At 33.8% G+C, this 16969-nt stretch overlaps 1 long non-coding RNA gene across 13 annotated transcripts; it reads right to left on the reverse strand.

Annotated features, from left to right (window-relative positions):
• Positions 1-5840: 5840 nt before the first annotated feature.
• LOC111877228 (uncharacterized) lies at positions 5841-8942 on the reverse strand. Of its 13 annotated transcripts, none has more exons than XR_008225299.1 (6): positions 8646-8942; positions 8373-8471; positions 8125-8290; positions 7023-7733; positions 6209-6940; positions 5841-6114 (listed from the first exon to the last, which is right to left on the reverse strand). It is a non-coding gene; the product is annotated as an uncharacterized LOC111877228 (long non-coding RNA). The 13 variants fall into 13 exon arrangements; XR_008225293.1 differs by having other exon boundaries at positions 8373-8547; XR_008225294.1 differs by having other exon boundaries at positions 8612-8942.
• Positions 8943-16969: the final 8027 nt, after the last annotated feature.

Raw genomic sequence — 16969 nt, forward strand, 5'->3', positions numbered from 1 at the left:
AATTTCAAAACCTCTTATACTTGGGCCATATTAAAAAAACTAGTCCAGTAAAATTCATCCCGTCTAAACCTCAAGGGCAGCCGATTTCTTGGAGACCTAACTAGCGGCAACGACAATTACAATCAATTTTGTATGGTGACTTCAAAATAACCACACACCTAATAATTGAAGATGAAGAACACGAGGCGACGAGGCGTAACGGAAATGAAAGATTACAATTTTAAATCGGCTTTAGCTATCCATACCCCTTAACAGTCTAGAAATACCCCCTAGTGATTATAGGAACTTTTTTTTTTTTGAAATGATTAAAATGATTAGACTATTATTTGACCTTTTTATTTATAATAATTACCTTTTACTTTACAATTATTAGCATTTTATAAAATAATGATATTACACAAATTCAAAAACTATACCAAAAAAATATATTTTTAAAATTAAAAATAAATAAATTTGATGTAATATATTAAAAAAATAGATTATGTGCAATTTATAAAATTGATGTAATTTAGAAAAACTGTTATAAATTTTTTAAAGTAATTTATAAAGGTATTTATTAAAAAAAATAGTATATGCTACATAGATATAAAGTTTAATGGTATAAAATGCAATATTTTCAAAAATTAGGGGCTCAAGTGAACGGGGCATAAGAAACTTGGTTTTCTGTCGGCTCAAACCCTAGCCGTCACATAGTGAGAAGTAGGAATGAGATTTAGAACCGGAAAACCGGACCGGAACCGGAACCGGACCCGTTAGAACCGGAATATATAGAACCGGGTCTGGTTCCGGGTTTAAAAATTGGCTTTATCCGGGTTCCGGGTAATCCGGGTTTGGATCCATTGGGTCCGGGTAAACCGGGTCTAAAATCCGAAACCGGTTTTTGGAACCGGAACCACTTTTAGGGCCGGAACCACTTTTTGTGAAACGTTTACAAGATGCATATCTTATTCGTTTCAACTCCAATTGACATACGGTTTTTTCCAACATGTAGTTTAGAGTTTGTACATGATTCTAGACTATAAATTTGTCATTTTTAGTTTTATATTCATTGACTTACAGTCCTCAAAAGTTGAGATACCAAAGCTGAAAGTTTTTAGTTTTTAGTTTTTTTGTATTCGGTGAAAGTTTTAAAACATGCATATCTAATTCGTTTGAAGTTGGATTGACATGTGGTTTTTTCCAACTTCTAGTTTATAGTTTGTACATGAGTTTAAAGTATAATTTTGTCATTTTTGGTTTAACATTCAATGATTTACAGTCCTCCGAAGTCGGGATATCAAAACTGAAAATTTTCAACTTTTCAGCTATTTGTTTTTGTACTTTGTATTATGTGAAAATATTAACACAAGTATATCTCATTCGTTAAAATTCGGATTGACATGAGGGGTTTTCCAGAGTGTATTTTAGAGTTTGTACATGATTTTAGACTCTAATTTTGTTAATTGTGGTTTCGTATTCAATAAGTTACAGCCCCCCAAAGTCGGGATATCAATATGAAAATTTTCAAAGTTCAACCCACTAAGTAGTAAGTAATTACCAAAAAATTCCGGTTTTTTCGGGTTTTCCGGGTCTAAACCCACTTTATCCGGTTCCAACCTACCCACTTTGATGTTTCCGGGTTTTCCGGTTCTAGACCCACTTTACCCGGAACCATACCCGGAACCGAACCGGAACCGGTTCCTATATACCGGTCCGGTTTCCGGTTCTATAAAATCTCGTTAACCGGTTTCGGGTTTTCCGGGTCCGGGTCCATCCGGTCCGGGTTTGGACCCACTTTCATCCCTAGTGAGAAGTTGGTATCATGTGTTGCAGGAGGTTTGTTGCCCGGTGGTGTAGCTCTTTCTGGTGATTCTTTATTCTTTTTCCGACGGTATTTATCTTTCTCCCGGTGGTGTAGCTTTTTTCGGTGATTCCTCATCCTTTTTTCGTTGGTATTTATCTTTCTCCTTCTGCCTCTCTTCTCCGACGTATATGACAGTTCGATGGTGACAGACGAGACCAACTCGTCCCTTCTCTTGCGACAGACGAAGACGACCGGTGGTGATGTGTCATGTGCGTAGTCGTCACCTACAAAGAAAGAAAGAAGTTGGTATCCTGTGGCGTATATGACGATTCGGCGGTGATATATGAGACTTCTTCTCTTCTCCGGTGATAGGTGAGGACGACTTCCTCTCTCCGGGAATAGGTGATGACGATGGTTCACTGTATTTTCTGTCAAATCTTGCTCACGGCGGTTCATGGTCGTTCACGGTGGTTTGTGGTGTGTTAGTTCCCCTCTCTCTCTTTGGTTCCGCCTTCGACGGAGATTGATGGTCACCGTCGATAGTTGTTGCCGACGGCGATGATGACAATGGTTAATGTTCTTTGATTTTCAATGTAATTATATGTTGGTTGTTTAATAATCTAACATTGCAGTATTTTTAGAAATAGAATGCAATTTTCAAAAATAAAGCTGAAATTTCATAGTACACGTCTCTATGTCAAAGATTAAATGTATTGGTTGGAAATCATGAAAACATGAAAAAGCTATAACGAAAAGAATTAAATAAAAGTGAGCCACCAGAAATATAATTATGAAGGGGGTATAATAAGAAAATCGGGGGTAGGGTTAGCAGTACCCTTTTAAATCTAGTCCACCATGGCTGCATCGATCGCCTGCTGTCTCATCTAGTCATCTGCTGATCTGCTTCATCTCTTCAGCGCTTCTCTTGCCGACTTGCCCTCTCTCTCTCGATCGCTTCTCTTATATTATTCTTTCTTTCTAAATCCTAAATTACTGCAGTAATAGACTAATAGTTTATCTATTGTTCTACTTGTGTTGTGTTAAAGACTTACAGTGAAGAACTGAAGATTCAAAGGTGCAATACTGTGTCCGTGAGTCCGTGATTGAATGAATCCTTCCTCCTAAGTTCCTAATCCAGTAAGTTTTTTTTTGCTAGTATTTCAAATTTCTTGCAAGTTTCGAAAATTTGATAGTGAATACCGGTTAAAATTTCTGAAATTTCAGTTTTTTTTATATAGCTTATTGGAGAAGTGAAATTAGATTGCAGTGTTGTTGATCCTGGACTACACCAAGATTCATTAATTTTCTAGGTATTTTTTTTTCTTGTATTGCTCTGATTTATGATCAAATTAAGTTGCAGATTTTGATTGTTTTTATATCATCTGAAATCTGATAAGTTATGTCTATTGTTGAATGTGAGAAGTTATGTTAATTTTTGTATTAAGTTATGACAATTTCTGAAAATCTGATATAGTGATATGTACATTCTGATATATATGAATTCTGATTTTGATTTTTTTGAGATGTGGCTTTTTGATTAACTGGATGTATATAGTCTGATAAGTGTTTTTAATTCTGATTTTTGAAAGTCTAATGTATTAGTTTTCTATAAATATGATGTCTAAAAAACTTATATGTAAAATCTTAAAATCTAAAAGATACTAATTTTTTTTGTTTAGGTTGTGGATAAGGATTGAAAGTCAATTCCTACAAAGTCTTGATTATGATAAAATAATGGATGTTTTTTTGCTTCAAAAAATGTAAGGAGGCTTCATTTTAGATCAATTTTATGTATGTGTTTGTTTGTATAACCTTGTTTTGGTTTGACTATAAAATTTATTTCATTTTTGGTATTTTTTTAAATAAATTTTAGGCTTTAATTTAAAATCTCGTCCCGGGCATTGAAAATCAATGGACCGGCCCTGTATACAAATAAATTAAATGTGTGCAATCTAAACTATCTTATTTTTTATGCATTATTTATTTTTCTATTTTTCATATTTTTTATTTACGAAGGGCTCTGTAGGATTCATTCATTCATTGTGTATACACTTTTAGCCCTCATTCCCTACATCGTTTTATCTTTTCTTCTTATTTGCTTCACACCGCCTCATAAACACCGCGCCACAGCAGCCTCCATCTTCACCATCATCCTTCCCTGCAGCCACCGGCGCCGACCTCCTTCATACCCGAAGCAACCGACACCACCGACTTCTGCGTAGTGGTTTGATTGGGTTCTGAAGATCGTCGCCTCTCTTACTGGTAAGGTACGTATTATAGCAATCTTCGTTATTGTATGCTTGTCGGATTACAGATTGATTTCATGTGTGTTTAGATCTGATTCGTTAGTTGTTTGGTCAAAATTGGTAATACGTAAGAAATCGCAGTTTCAGATATCCCTTACCCTGTCCCCAATATTTTCCTTCCAATTGTTTCTTGACATAACATATTTCTTTACAGTTTACTTTCTTGTTTATAATGACTTATAATTTCTGTTTCCATGGCTGATTTTTTACAAGTAGTTATTTAATTGTTGATTAATTAATTGTTAGGGTTTGCTAGTTTAAGTTCGGTTGGTTGAAAATTGAAATTCAATCGTTAAGAAGAATTTTATTTTAAATCAGACATTGTTTTGAAAACAGAGGAAATTGCATTCGTGTTTGGAGCTATGATTGTGTTACTAACCCATCAGTGAATTGGATCTAAACTAAAGCATGATCAAGAACAAGATCAAAGATTTTATGCATAAAAATTTATCTTTCCACATATTATTCACATTACTATCTTGTGCTGATACGATTTTTGATGTAACACATGTTAATTTATGTTAATTTGATCAACAATGCTTGAAGGTCATCCCTAATTTTGAGAACTTTTTTTTTTTTTTTTTTTTTTTCAGAATCTGCACTTGATGGATCCTAAATACACTGGAGAGATGTTAAAGTAAGTTTTCTTGAAATGTTTTTAACGCTAATATGACTAAGAGTACATAATATTGTTCTTTAATATGTAGACACTTGGAGAAACAGGATGAACTCCTCATGGATGCTTATAGATCAATGTCACATGAATTACATAAACTTCAGGTAATTCATCCCTTTTTAATTTATATATATATATATATATATATATATATATATATATATATATATATATATATATATATATATATATATATATATATATATAACGTTAAAGTATTCTTTTGTTTTTATAATTGACTTCCATTCCATTTTGTATAACATGCAACTAAAGGGTAAAATTGGCATTTTAAAGAAAAGAAACAAGCAAAATATCATAGGAATATTAATTATTTAGTCTTTTTGTAGGTTGAGGAAGAAATGTTAATGCGTGCATTTTATGATCTCATGGCGTCTAAAGGTCTGGCTACAAAGGTGATATTAATTTTGTAATTAAAAACAGTTAATTTTATTAGATATATGAATCATTCTTGAAATTACTTATTAGTCAACGTTTATGGTCAAAGTTAATATTTTTCTTCATTCGAATTTTGCAGAGACAAGATGGTACTAGTGTTTTGGAGGATATTGAGCCACCACAGTCAAATGCATTGGTCAATGTGGATAGTAACGAAAAACACTAAATAAGTCGAACATTGTTTGAGGTTTAAATTTTGGGTAAATATTTGTGTTTGATTAGCATTTGTGTAACGAGTTTTGTTACAAACTAGGGAAGAATCCCCGCTTTGCGGGGTTGGATACACCAAAAGAAATGAACGAAAGACAAATTTTATTGAGTCACATTACATTAGCCTAATTTCTACTTGCATAATATCTACCAATTGAGAATCATACTGGAAAAAGAAACAAAAACACCCAAAAAATGGGTAAAAGAAACAGGTTGTGTGCTTTGTAAATGTGTAAAAGCAACAAATAAATCAAAACACACAAATAAATCACACAAAATATGGAAAAAAAAAAAAAAACCTTAAAATCATGACATCTACACAAGTTTTTACTTTGATTTACCTGTTAAATTTTTGATTTCGAAATCTAAAAGGCATTATAACCAATTAAAATGAATTACAACCGATTTTACCAAACGATGGCACACTACTTTCCAATTTCTATATAGCAAGAATAAAATATTTTCCCAAAATCAAAACACGCCACGACACATTTGACTATACACATTATACCCTTATAATATATGGGCCAACAGATAGGTTTTTGGAAAAAAAATTAAAGGAAATTTAAAAAAACAGGAAAAAAATGTGTAAAAGCAAATTACATTGCTGTTTACTTCATTTACCAGCTTTTATATATAAAAGTTGCATACTAATTCAAGTTGATGACTTTGGCTTCTCCTTTCTGCATTTATAAAGATTATGTTATACACAATAACTAAACAGATTCTACTATCTAACAAAATTAAATATAAAAAAGTTGATTAAATTTAAATCACCTGGAAGCACCATGGAAAGAGCTTGATTCAAAATTTCAATTCCAGATTCTCATCCAGAAGTCAACTCTTCAAATAAAGAAGCACAACAAATAGAAGCAACAGAATTTTCATCAATACTCCCATGAATCCAAATTCCCTGAATTACCCTTATTTGTTCTTTAAATCCCTGACGTTCCCTTAACAGTTGTAAACTTGATGTTTGAATTTTGAATTGACTAAATTTTACCCGACATCCCAAGCAACAAAGAATGTGTAATGTGCATGATAATGACTCTGAGCTTCTAGAAGAATTGTTGTTTGAAAGTTCAAGTTCAAGTTCAGCATACCAAAGGAATAAAAGTGAGGCGTTTGATTTGGGATCCAGTTTTATAAAAAAAAAGTTGTATAAAATTAAATGATATTTAATTATTTATCATTTTATCTCAAGTGTTGTAAAGTGAATTTGGCAAGGGGCATATTCGTCCAGCATATAAATCAATTCTTTTTGTGTTCTCCATCTTCTCATTTACACATGATCAAAATCTTGTTTTCATTTACATGCAATCAAAATAAAAAACTATATATATGCAACATACCTTTTATTCATATGTGATGTTTCTGAAACATTATTGGTATTTCCTCTGCTTCTTTTTTTATTGGTATTCATGTCTGTTGTTCTCTTTACTTGATGAGTCATATTTTGCTTTCTTCTTAGATAAGATGGAGAACCAATTCTTCACATTATTTTATATCCTGTTTAGAGTGACAAATAACAAATAAAATGCCTTACCTAAAAGACCCTAAGTTTTTGATCTAAATCGAAAAAGTAGAGTACCTCTACAAACTGCTCCTGCTCTCCAATTCTTGTTCCATATGTATTTTGATTCTCAGCTTTTTAATATCGAAAAGGGCTTTATAATTCTGCAAGATAGTAGAAAGGTAAGAATCACAAACCTGAATTAAACAATTCCTGAGTATATTAACATAAATACTTGTTTTTCTAAGCTCTTGGGTACCCAACCTGTGTCATTTGCTGCTAGGTAAATAGCACCATGGAAGAATCATAGGAACAAAGAACAAATAAATAGAACCTGAGAAGAGGCACCTGAAGGTATAATAGTCTTCAATTAAGGAATGGTCATTTCGTGAAAATCATCGATGAATTCCAAATTTCTCCACAAGCTGCATCAAAGTAAACCATATAAAAAAATTAGAGTGATAGGTAATAAATACTCAATAAAGTCTTGACTCTTATAAAATGTAAATATGATTCAATGTCACAGTATCATTGCCAATCCATATGTAGAAAGCAATTAAATTTATGTACAAAAAAAATATAACTATAATAACACCAACTTCTACTTTCCTATTGATTAATACGGGGCTCCACAATAAACCATTATAATTTCTTCGGCCTCTTACGTCCATCACACATGTTGATCACAATTATCTCATTCAGGTATATAACATCAAACACCTTGAAGAAGCAGTTTTGTTTCGTAAAGTTCACAATAGCTGTCACTTTTTCCAATTTGATACATCTGGTCTGAAACGACAATAAAATCCTTTAGAAATTAACATGAAACATGTGAAAAGAACACCAAGGTTTGTAGACTCTCCTAAAGATAGAACCTCACGTTAGGGTTACAACTTGAATTGCACAATAAAAAAGAAATTAAAGAAAAAGTGTAAAGGAAAGCTATTTATGTGTAATTTTGATATATAACGGCACCTAAGTTATACTTTTCTTAGTAGTAACTAAAGACACTTTGATCGAAGAAGACAAATGGAAAGCAACTGATGATGAAAGTAAGATAAAAGCATCGAATCATCAAATCAACGCATACCATCTATTATTCTGTTTTGGAAATTTACCAAAGTTTAAAAATAAAGATATTATGGAAATCTTAGTGGCAGAATAAAAGCGACTCTCATACCAACAATCAGACGATACAACTCGTCGTTTCTCTCTGTTTCGAACCCGGTTCACCTGGGAAGAAATCCATCTAAACTGACCTTTTAACTTGTACTCCTCGATTAAATCGATCTTCCAGTCGAGCCATTGTGAACAAAATCAGCTTGTTCTTGTCTTTGAAGATACATCTGTAATGAATGATGCTCATGGTCAATTCAAATATTGAAATAAGAAAAATGGAGAATGTATAATATGTAATGAAATACGTACAAGTGTTCTTCTTTTTCGACTGAACAGTAGAGGAGTTCATCGATTTCAGGGTGGAGCGTTGTGACCCTCTTTTCTTTCTCGCTATAAGAGAAGCATATCCTATATCAACACCAGGGGAAAACGATGTTGAAGTTTGTGCTTACCATGGTTCCTCTTAAAAAGCCCTAATCAATTTCTTTCAAAAGAAAAAGAGGAGAAAGTTTAGAGGAGGGATTAAAGGAAGAAACTGGATTGGCGACCTGAAAGTTTTGTGGATTGAGAGGGTAAGCATACAGTGATTATCGGCGGTGACCACAGGTGGTTGTTCCCATGGCTGCATCGTCATCGTCTATGGTGAATAACAAAACCGACCGTCGTAACGAAGTAGACAAAAGAAATCGAGGCGGTGATAAAAACCTGACGGTAAGCTATTGGACTTAGAGGAGGCGTCGGGATTTGGGAAGCATCTAGAGTGGGTAAGAAGAGGCGGTGGGCGGTTGGTTCTCTGAGTCTATAACACGTGTAAACCACTGACGGAAAAGGGTAGAAGAAACCAAAGGAAAGCCACAAAAACCAAAAAGAAAAGAAAAAAATAAATACATTTTGTTGGTCCAATCACATAGAAGAACTGTTTATGTGGTACTTCTAAATCAGTTTATATATATAATGAGGTTGTTGTCTATAGGATGCGAGCCTACTATTAGTACACCAACACACAGTAAATGGAATTTAAAAAATTATAATCATGTTCTTACACTAAATTTAGTATAATTAATATGTATGTTGTCAAATTACACTAAATTTGTTGAATGTTGATGCATTGCTTTTTATACCAAAATTCGAAGGGTTTCATTTATTAATCATCTTGATCAATGAACTTTTTTTTCCCCACTTTTATCACATTTTGGTTAATTCATGTGGAAGATTAATGTTCAATATAAAAAGTATTTTTTTTAATGCTAATGTATATAACCATATATCTTGAACCTTTAAAATAAGGCTAATATCAATTTAATTTCTTTTTAGTATTCATTCAAATCGCTTTATTTTAAAAAAAATAACTTCACAGTTAATTATTTGTCAAAAATTAAAGAGTAAATATACCAATCTTCGGTTAAATAGTTTTGGATGTGGAAACCATGGCTTCATTTTGCATGAATAAGTTATTTTAAGACATGCATCGAGTGCAATGTCCTTTCTCTGTTTTCACAAGATTCGTATGTTTTCCAACAGAATGATAAGTACAATGTTCCAAAAAGTCGTTCCTCTTGTGTGTCCTTAAATTGTGAAGACACTCTTCTCTTTCCAAACAATATTTACATTACTGTCTTTGTTATGCTCGTTAGAGTACCTATTTAATCAACAATGCTTGAAGATCAGCCCTAATTGTTGTTGATGTTTAAGTAAAGATTGGAGGCTAGGATTTCAGGGTATCAATAAAGCTCGCATAATCTAATGGGCCTTAAATATGAAGAGATTTTGAAGTAAGTTTTGCTGAAATAATTATTTTTCTTACACGATTGGTAGCACATAATGTTCTTGTTCTAAATGTAGACACTTGGAGAAACATGATGAACTCCTCATGAATGCTAGTCGATCATTGTCACATGAATGGCAAAAACTTAAGGTGTGATTTTTTTTTCTTTGCATGTATTGTTACGTATAATATCCAACACTTTGCTTGATTAATTAATTATTTTAATCTTTTTTGTAGGCTGAGGAAGACTTGTTAATGCATGCTTTTTCTGATTTCATGAAAGCTCAAGGCCGGACGACAAAGGTAATGTTACTTTCTTTACCTTTACAACTATTTTACTATTAGTTCTATATCTAGTATTTCTATTTTAAATCTCTCCTCTTTTAAACTCGGCCTTTGTTGTGGTCTTTTTACAGAAAAAAGATGGTAGAGATATTGTTCTTGAAAAAAGCAATCGACCACACTCAAAAGAAGTTGTTAATGTAGATTTTGTTAGGTGTCCCAACATTAATCATGAGTGGGTTATTGATTTCGTTTGTACATACCATATATGCCCACATAAAGAATGGTTTACTACCTTCAAACCACTTCATAATGCTGGTTCTGTTCTTGATTTGATAACTCACCATGCAAGATTGGTGGTATTGGCACCATACGGATCAAGATGTTTGATGGCATAATAAGAAGCTTAAGTGATGTTCGTTACATTCCAAAGATGAAGAGAAACGTTATATCTTTAAGTGTCTTTGATGACAAGGGATACAAATTTTCAAGTGGAGACGGAGTCCTGAAAATAACAAAAGACTCTCTTGTTTTGATAAAGGCGGACATGAGAAAAGAAAATGGTCTATACTATGTTGGAGGTACTACAATCACAAGTTGTGCTAACAAAAGGCTATCTTGTTGTAAAAAGGTTGACTTGAGAAAAACAAATGGTCTATACTATGTTTGAGGTAATATGATTAGTAGGTTGTGCTATCCCTGTAATTTCGAAAACCATTGCTATTGTGACCCTTGAAATTTCGACAATCACAAGTTGTAGCATCCTAAAATAAGGATAAACAAGTTCATTTAAGTAGTAGTTTAGGGCACAATCTGAATTTTTAAAATCTAAAAAATTAAATTGTGAATTTGTAGATGAAAAAGCTCTACAACACTGATTGTGTATAATTAGTTTATATCAAAGAGAAAAAGTATTTGGGCTTGGAAAACATAATAGCCCATATATTTAATTGGGTTTAGTACAAAACTACAAATAGAAAATTTTATAAAAAAATATAAATTATAATAAATCCATTTTTTTTGTATTTTTGTTATTAATTTTGTATTTAAATAGTTAAGGAAAAACAACGGGAAAACTTAATACTTTAAGAAGTACAAAAATGAAAAGGAAATTTTGGGCATAATTTCTAAAAGGCTAGTGAAAGGGAAGTCAACATATGATTTGTGGTGGGTTCTTGACTTCTTGGTGCTCAACAGGAAAGGAAAGGAAAAGATAAGAAGCAATACAATACAATGTGTTCGCGTATGGTACACATATATTTGTGGTTGGAAGTTAAAATTCTTAAGTGCATTTTTATATAACATAAATTAAAATAATTGAATAAAATAAATCTGGTGGATTTAAAATTTCAAAGTTATCACTTAAAAGTAATTAAATAAAAAAATAATTAATTAGTTAGATGATAGATTGGGTAAAAATCTTTGATTTTGAAAATTAAGGAATGATATTTGGATAAATTCATTTAATATGAATTTAGAGATCAGTAAAAATTCAATAATTTAAGGTTGCATTAGAATATGAGAAACTAAAAAAACATATTTCAATGTCATATTGGAGTTAATTCGAAATTTAAATGGTGAAAGGCTAATTTCGCTAAATTTGGAAACTAAGAATATTATTTAGGATGCTATTGTTGTCTTTTGTGATAATGTTAACACAAACACACTAGACATGTTAAAATAGATAGACATTTTGTAAAGGTGTGTGTTGCTTTTGGTTTAATTTGAGCATATATGATAATATAGCTTGGATGTGGGGAGGGGGTGAGTGTTTAAGTAATATATAGTTTAGCCTATTTTCATACATTACATTAATGAGAGAGAGAGAGAGAGAGAGAGAGAGAGAGAGAGAGAGATGTTAGAATTCTCTAAAAGTCGTGATGTTAGAAATGGGGGTAAAATGATTGCTAAGATTATCTAAAAGTCGTGAAAACACTATCGAATTGAAGTATTTCGATGATACAGATCGAACATACAATTAGATAAAAGTTAGAGATTTCAGAACAGAAAGTATGTGAAGATATGTTCTTGAGAATATACTAAAAATATGACCAAAAATTGGTTTGAAATAAGGGTCAAGACAAAAGTAAAAAACGGGTCAATGTTATAAAATCATGATTTCTGATATATTTTTAATAAAGCAACATAACCCAAATAAAAAATTCAGCTCGCCCCCAGCTAGGGGCTGCCAATCCTTGGACCTCGCTACCAGGGCCCTGCCTCAAGACCCCTGTTTGTTTAGGGGTTTCGCCTATAAATGACAGTGTACTTTAAATCTTGAAAAAACTCAAACAAGTGTGCACTCTACACTACCCCTTACTTGTTTAATGTTTATTAAGATTGCTTTTGGCTACCAAATCAATCCCATTACACTTAAATAATATCAGTGAAACAAATCACCAACAAGAGAGAGAGAGAGAGAGAGAGAGAGAGAGAGAGAGAGAGAGAGAGAGAGATGTTAGAACTGCCCAAACTGTTACAAGGCAGTTTGGAAAATGACACAAAAATTGGTTTTAAATAAGGGTCAAGACAAAAGTAAAATACAAATCAATTTTATAAAATCTTGATTTTTGATGCATTTTTAATAAAGCAACATAACCCAAATAAAAAATTTCAGCTAGTCCCCAGCCAGGGGCTGCCAATCCTTGGACCTCGCTACCAGGCCCTGCCTCAAGACCCCTGTTTGTTTACGGGTTTCGTCCATAAATGACAGTGTACTTTAAATCTTGAAAAAACTTAAACAAGTGGGCACTCTACACTACCCCTTACTTGTTTAATGTTTATCAAGATTGCTTTTGGCCAACAAATCAATCCCATTACACTTAAATAATATCAGTGAAACAAATCACCAACAGGAGAGAGAGAGAGAGAGAGAGAGAGAGAGAGAGAGAGAGAGAGAGAGAGAGAGAGAGAGAGAGAGAGAGAGAGAGAAAGAGCTTAGGGGTCATTGCATATATTTATGACTTATTTATACTAGTTCAATACACCACAAACCCTTAAGGGTTTTTCAATGTTAGTATGTATTTGTTATGTGTACATAGGTCTGTGTTGTATTGTCGATCGTGTATAGCCTATTATGCAACCCCTGACATTTTGTATTGTATGTATACTTTGTACCTTTATCATTTTGAATCAAAGAAATCAATTCCTCAATATGGTATTAGAGCATGCCATAAAATCCACCTAAAATTTCTCCCCTTCCATTTATCTCTTATATCTTTCTCCACCGGCTCCTACCTTCTCGACGGTTGAGCCCTCAACCTCATTGTTAGCCTCCAATCTTGTTCTTGCAAGCCTCATCCATTGCAGCCAATGCTCCCACTTCCCACAAAATAGGGTTGTAAATTAACCGAATGAGGGCTTGTTCATGTTCGTTCATTTAAGTTATCCGAACAAGCAAACGAACACGAACAGATAAACGAATGGGTTTTCTTGTTTATGTTGTTCATTTAACAAATTACATTGTTCATGTTTGTTTATGTTCGTGACCATGCTAAATAAACATCAAAAATGAACATAAACAAACAAAGATAAACAAACATAATTGAACATATATGAACATAAATGAACATATAATATAGTAATGTTGTAATCAAACATAATTGAGCATATACAACATAAAATGAACTTATATGAAGGAACAACATAAACGAACATTCAAGAACATAATTAAATGAACGAGACCATTTTTCATGTTCATTCGTTTAATTAAACGAGTGAGAATTTGTGTTCATGTTCCTTTGTTTATTAAATAAACGAACATAAATGAACTTCCAGCCAAACGGTTCACGAACAATTCATTAACATTCATTTCGTTTACTGCCGTACCCACAAGGCTTCTGACATCATGAACATAAAAACATAAATACCTCTTGGTGTTGACCTTGATTGACTTAATTATGATATGTAACATCCCGACTTCCAGGTATATGATTGATTTCTTAAAAGGCAAAATCTCCTTGGAACTCGTCGAGTTGATGGCCTCAACTCGACGTGTTGAAAGCTTTTAGGCCGCATACCTTTTTGGACCAACTCGATGAGTTGGTAAGGAAGAACTCGATGAGTTGGCGGATGAATGAGAAACCCTAAATTTTATGGTTTGCACCCTATATAACCTCCTTAAGTCTTTGAGGCCGATCTCTTATCAGCCTCCAAACCTTAATATCGACCTTGTGAGTCCTAATCTTCAATTCCTCTCATATTATGAGTTAGTGTGGTATTTTTGTAGCAAAGAAGGAGAAGATTGTGTGAAGGAAGCAAGGATCTAGCAAGCAAAGCATTTAGCCTCCAACTTGGCACTCTTGGGGACTGTTGTGAGTATTCAAGATCCGATTTTTATCTATATATGTAGCTAGATCTTGATTATTTGCCCTTTTCCCTCCTTATTCTTGGTTGTTGCATGCATGGACTTCATAAAGTTTGCAACTTTATGAATCTCCAGGGCAAGATGGCCTTATAGTGGGTTAGATCTGGCTTTTTGTCAAGCTTTGATGCCATGCATGGATTTTAGGGCATATTTTCCCCCCCTTTTGGCCCATTTTGGCTTCAAGACATGCATTGGACATGCATGTCTATAAAACATCAATCGTTGGGACGTTTTTGAGGTTAGAAACTCTTCTGGAAAAGGATGGGTTCTAGATCTCTAGGGTTTTGGGCTTAATGGTTAAGCCTTTGAGTTTTTAAGCCTTGGATAAGAGATTTTGAGCATTTGGAGTAGTCCCAAAGGATAAAGTTGGAAAATTTATCCTTTAAGACACATTTGGAGTTCAGATCTAAGCCTTAGCGTCCCTGGAATCGAAGAATCATCCAAATGTGTTAAACAGGGGGAAAACTCGTCGAGTTTTCCAGCCACCTCGGCGAGTTGGCTACGGTTTTCCCGACTTTCCAAGTATTGAAGGAACTCGACAAGTGGCTAGATGCACTCGACGAGTTGGGTCCACATGGACTGTTGACCTCGACCATTGACTTTGACTTTGACCATGGTTGACCAAGTTTGGTTTTGAAGGCATTTTGGGTATTTAGGGGTGTTTGATACGATGGTCACATGTTGGTTGTAGGCATTCAAGTCAAGAGCTGAGATTTGAAAGTTGGATCTTATCAGTCAATACTGCTTGTGAGGTGAGTTCCTCACTGTACTTACGGGTCGAAGGCACCAATGCCGACCCTTTTGGATTGTTATCCTAGTTATCTTAGGATCATGTTATGCTGTTACGATTTGTTAGATTGGTATCCTGGTAGATAGGATGATGCTATGCTTATTGATCTGTATGATCTGTGCTTGCCTGTTGATTGATTATGAGTTTATGAGTTATGTATATGTCGACATGTGTGTATGTGGTTGGATTAAGGCGGTCCTGCTTTGTGCTGAAGGCCAACAGACCTAGGGCGGCCTGGATAGACTGCAGGCCTGCGAGGCAGTCCAGTCAGGCCGAATGCCCGGTGAGCGGTCCATATAGGCTGTAGGCCCTGCGAGGCGGTTCAGTCATGCCGAAGGCTCAGAAGCAGTCTAGATAGGCTGAAGGCCCGCAAGGCGGTCTGGTCAGACTGAAGGCTCATATGTGCATGTTGTTGTTGGTTATGTTTATGTGGTGGTATTTTGGGGAAGACTCACTAAGCTCTAGGCTTACAGTTTTTTGTTGTGTTTCAGGTACTTTAGATGATCGCGGAAAGGAGAAGGCTTGATCATGCACCTCCTCGTATTTCATTTTATGATTTCTGGGAAAAACTCTGATGCAAAACCTATTTTGAAAACAATATGTAATAAATGATGGTTTTTGGATTTATGTAAAATGTTTAAAAATTTCAAAATTTTATGGATGTTACATGATATGTAGAGAGAACTTTTCTCCACCCATTTTATTGGGTTCGATGTGATCGAAGCATAAAGAAGATTCTACCCTAAAATCAAAAGATGTTGAACGGAAGAAAGTGGACTTTATTGTGAAATTGTGGATATACAGATCCTTCTCAGATTATCTTTTCCAAATGGTACTAATGAAGGACTCCACTTTTCAAGTTTGGAACAATCTCGAGACCCTCATTCCTGATAACAAAGACACAAAAAGCTTCTTCAATGCCCGACGAACAAGACCACTTTTGTATATTATGACAATGCCATTGTTGTTTATATGTCTACAAACCTAGTTCAACATCAGCATACCAAATACATAAAGATTGATATCCACTTTGTTCATGACAAAGTTCCTATAGGCTTTGTTTGTGTTCTCTTTGTCTCTTCATGCTCATAAAATGTTGACATTTTCAAGAAGGGACTCTTTACGTCACCTTTTTCACGACTTCAAAGCCAATTTTAACGTCCTCCAGCCTTCTTATCATCAAACTTTGGAGGAAGGTTAGTGTGTATTTGTTATGTTATATCCCATATGTATAGCCTCGTGTACAACCCATGGCCTTTTTGTATTGTATTTATAGTTTGTAACTTTATCATTTTGAATCAAGGAAATCATTTCCTCAATATTCATTATTTTCATCGGTCAACACGATTGAACAAGTTTACCCTTAACTTAATCTTGACTTAAAAAAATCTAATGCATAGTTAATGTGAAATTTATGTCATCTAGAGTTCAGAGTTAATAGGAGATTAAGAAAGAAAAGAATAGAGAATATAATATAAATAAAGAGTAATAATCTAAGCCAAATGACATAAGCTCTAACAAAGTTTTTATCCCGTGAGGTAAAGACAATGTTGTAATAAATGCTCGATGTTACCTAGTCTGTGGACCGGGGTTAAAAGATTAATTGGCTAGGCAGAGATTAATCGGGGACCCTAAATTGTTAATTCATTGAATATAAAAAAATGAAATTTGACTAATATCATAACAAAGTTCGTAAAAACCAC

The sequence above is a fragment of the Lactuca sativa genome, chromosome 8 (assembly GCF_002870075.4).
Source record: "Lactuca sativa cultivar Salinas chromosome 8, Lsat_Salinas_v11, whole genome shotgun sequence".
In the NCBI taxonomy this organism is placed as follows: domain Eukaryota; kingdom Viridiplantae; phylum Streptophyta; class Magnoliopsida; order Asterales; family Asteraceae; genus Lactuca; species Lactuca sativa.